This window comes from Pongo abelii, chromosome 1 (genome assembly GCF_028885655.2).
Source record: "Pongo abelii isolate AG06213 chromosome 1, NHGRI_mPonAbe1-v2.0_pri, whole genome shotgun sequence".
In the NCBI taxonomy this organism is placed as follows: Eukaryota; Metazoa; Chordata; class Mammalia; order Primates; family Hominidae; genus Pongo; species Pongo abelii.
The window spans coordinates 40,852,334-40,856,851 of NC_071985.2; positions in this window are offsets into that span (position 1 = coordinate 40,852,334).

Here is a 4,518-nt window from a genome sequence, read left to right on the forward strand (position 1 = left end):
TTTATATTCTTAGTTTCAGTTCTTTCCCCCCAATATGGATGAAAATAATAGTAATGCCTCTCAAGGCAATGTGTAAAACAAACCCATGGTAAATATTCATTCATTTATTTATTTAACAAATATTTAGCAAGTGCCTTAGATGTCCCAAGCATTATTCTGTTATAGCCTCTTGGATACAGCAATTAACAAGGCAGATGACAAATCTCTGTCCTTATTTTGCTTATCAATTAGTGTTAAATAAATATTAGCCATCATTATTATTGATATGTTATACTAAATCTGAATACTCTAGAACTTTTCATCTAGACTAAGTCTTTTCTTCCCCTGTAATTGATGTCAGTGAGTCATTTGTATTTACTGCACAACTACAGAGTACAGAGCCCTGGATTGAGTCTATACGGAGGGGAAATAAGAAGGAGGATAGACTGAAGACGTGGCCTCTGCCTTCAGGCGTTTATAGTGCACACGCAAAGACTAGCAAGGATGAAAGGACTTTTGAATTTAAGAAACATGCATAAATTAAACATACTGCTCTTTTTTGCTTGTCCTCTGAGTAATAAGAACATAAGTGGATTTTCATCACTGTCTGTTGTAATCTTTCCAGAAAAATCACTGAACCATTCTGAAGGCTTCAGGAAGAGAAAACTAATGGCTTTATCTGAACTCCTTGGGAAAGAATGGGGTTTAATAAGTAAATGGATGCAGGTTTCTTAGGCAAGAATCCTCATCAAGTGTCCTGACACGGCAACAAGGAGATGAATGTTGATGTTATGTATCTGACACATCACCCACCCACGTTAACTCTGAGATTTTATAGATTTTTAGCATCTGAAGGAGATTTTAATTATCCTCTTACTCAAATCTTTACGTTTACAGAGAAGGAAATACATGCAGAGGGGAAAAGTGATTTCACCCGATGTCGTGCAGCTAGCGTGTGGACTGCCTGGACCAAAGCCTCAGTATCCCCATTGCCAGCACAGTGTTTTTTCTAGAACCTCTTGAAGCCTAAAGCCTCAGTATCCCCATTCTCAGTCCAGTGTTCTTTCTAGAACCTCTTGAAGCCTCCTTCTGACTTGGAGTGAAAACCCTTAGAGCTCAATGGCCTTTTTAACCAAATTGCTTGCTCTGAGCTCAGGTTAGTGGCATGTTGTGGGGGAATCTGAGTAGGAGCTTCTTAATAAAGAGGTCCTGGCAGTGAGATTAGACACATTTCTAGTTATGGAAAAAGAAAGGGGGCTTTGCAGGTGCTTTTCCTCATAGTGTTCTCTTCTCAAGGAGTTCAGATAAAGCTGCGAGTTTTCTTCTCCCAGACCTCTCAAAATGGTTCCACAGTTTTTTTCTGGACAGACTTGAATTAACAGTCTAATCTCACTAAGTATTCTTACTCCTGAGAGAGAGCTGAGAACAAGCAAGAAAGGGTGGTGTGTTGAATGCATCCATGTTTCTTAAATTCAAGAGTCCTTTTGATCCTTGCAAAAGACCTCTGTCACTGTGGAGGAGACAGTATTCCAAGTTCCCCCAGTCTTGACTAAATGCCGGTCTTCGATGCCTTTTGCTTCTGAAAGGATCTAGATTCGCTTGGGAAAGGGGGAGAGATTTTAAAAGGAGGTGACACCTAGTGGTCACTGTGACAAACAGCAGCCTACAGAGAAGGCGGCTGGTTGCTAAGGCTAGCAGCTGCAGCCATTTATCTCCACTCTGACTAAATGGCCGGAAGAATCATAGAATGTTTATATTGGGAGCAACCTCCAGAGATTTTCTGTCAAGACATCTGCCTCCAGCCAGCACGAATAATATGTCTTATGCTTATGGTGTTGTATAAAACACTTTTACAAATATTATCACGTTTAATTCTCACATCAGCCCTGTGAATTTTGTAACATCATTATCTCTTTTTTAAAGACGAGGAGATGATCAGTCATAATTTAGGCTTCTTGAGCAAAATCACTCAGCTAGTGAGCCATGAAGTAGGAGCTAGGAGTCAGGTCCTCAGCCCTTACCTTCCCACTTGCGATCAACTGTTTACTGACTCTAGGAAAAGACATGGAAATGTTGAGTGAAACCCCGTCTCTACTAAAAAATACAAAAAACTTGGCCGGGCGTGGTGGCAGGCGCCTGTAGTTCCAGCTACTCGGGAGGCTGAGGCGGGAGAATGGCGTGGACCCGGGAGGCGGAGCTTGCAGTGAGCCAAGATGGCGCCACTGCATTCCAGCCTGGGAGACAGAAAGTGACTCGTCTCAAAAAAAAAAAAAAAAAGTGACTGGTTTGTCACCAGGCTCAGACCCCAGCCTTTGCACAAAGATTGGCTTAGTGTTTGGAGCCAATTTTACATAAATATTTTTGAGTCAGGAGAGAGTTTCTTCCACCTGCAAATTCATGTCTAAATTCCCTTTCCATACATGAGAATAACAAATCTTCTCGGTGGGAAGAAATGAAGTCGGCTTGATATGGACTGGCTGCAGGGAGGAGGGGGTTGCTGGGTGCCTGTGGCAGTGAACGATGGGGCCATCCAGGAATACGGAAGAGGCCGCTGGTTGTGTCAGAAGAGTCCTTGTAAGAGGAAATTAAGCCGGATATAACCTGATATAAAATCGCTGGGTACATCTCAGGTCCCTGGCTTAAATATTCAATAGTCTTCAGGGAGAAAATGAATTAATGAATAGGGTCATCTGACAGTAGAATTTTTTTAAAAGTGTTTGAAAAGTAAAAACGCATTCTACCCCGTCCACTCACTCAGCCACTCCCTCTCTACAGAGGCCCCAATTTCTCACAGAATTTCTCAGGTATTGCCTCACCTGCTCCTACCCTAGCCCAAGCTGCCTGTTATCCCTCCCTGCTACATCTCTTGGTACTTGGGCGTTCAAGTACGGCAGCCTTTAGCCGCTTGCATAATCACAGGACATCCTCTGAAAGAGAAGCAATCTTCTGTGGTTTGGTTGTTTTAGAAAGAAGGCATTGTTGATGGAGGTCTTGACTTGTGGGCTGACATAGCAAGCGAAGGATGGGTTTGCTTTTTCTGGATGTTACTTGTTTAAAAACTATATTTATAAGAGAAAGCCCTCTCTATGTTCCTAAGGGATCGGGCTGGACAGGAAGTTTTCAGAAATTCAAGCCAGATGGGTGTGCAAACCTCTCAGGACCAACACGGCATCTTTTCTGAGCTCTCTGCTGTGGATGTGCTGAGGTCCTCCACATGAAGGTCAGGAAGGGATATTTCTCCTTTCAGCAAGAGGCTGCTAGTTGTGCCAGATGAGTCCTTAGGAGGAAATCAAGCCAGATGTAACCTCCGCAAGGTATTTTCTCTTATCATTCCCTAACAAGAAAAAAGAAATCCAAGAGACAGAACTAGACTGTATGGTAGTTTCTGTCAGTATTGAGGTTACGAGGTACACCAACTACAACACGCAGTATACTCTCAACCTCATTTTCCTATGCCCCAGCCTGCTTATAACACCATGGGGCAGGCAGACAACCACTATGATGCCCAACCCTAACCCAAATCCTATGTGCAAAGGCTCATGTAGGATGCCTGGTGCCTTTCTCATGGGGGAATTTCAATCAATTCCCTGCACTCCTCAATTCCCAGTTACTTCCTTTTCTTCTTAGAATTCAGGAAGTATGAGTCTCCACTGGCACAAGTCTCCACTGTCTAATTAGACAGACTGATGTGAGAGATCGAATGGGTTAATGGAAGGCCAACATGTATCTTAATATCTTTATTTGTGCTGGCCTTACCTATTAATTAGTCTTAAGTATCCCAGAGTAATTACAGAGTCCCCTCGTCTGCCAGATCTCTCTATTGCACGTAGGCCAGAGGTGTTCAGAGCTGGTTCACAGACAGTGATGTTGGTAGGCTGACTAGTCCCTTAGATTTTGAGACTCCCAGCTCAGGTGTCTGATGCTTTACTAATAATAACATCAAGGGAACCTCCAAGGGTATTAGCAATAATAATAATATCACATACTCATTCAACTGAAGACTTTTTAAAAGAATTTACCCAGACAACATTCTAGGTACTTGGGATTCATCAGTGAACAAAAAGGTTAACATTTCTGCACACGTGCAGCTTTCGTTATAGCTCACAAAAGCTTTTGCCTAAACTTACCTTGTTGAAGCCTTGCAAGAATCCTAAGAGTGCTGACGTCTCAACTTTCTGTTTTTTACAGAAGGATAAACTTATTTATCCTGCTCCTCATATCATAAAGCACTCCTCCTCATCTCCAAGTCAAACTTCTGACCAACTCAATCATAATGTTTTTCTTGATTTTCTCTACCAACTATTTATGTCTACACATTGATTTTATTTCTACTGTTGGCAGCTTGGTGTCATAGAAAGAAAAAAGAATCCAGAATGAACCTGAGCTCAAATTCATTCTCCACCACTCACTAGATAGTAAACTTTGGTCAAGTCTCTTTATTCCAATTTTCTCATATAAGTAAAATGTTATAATAAGGGTAAAATAAGAACTCTGTGAGACCACACTTAGGGAGATGCTGTGTTATTGGTTTCATGCTTT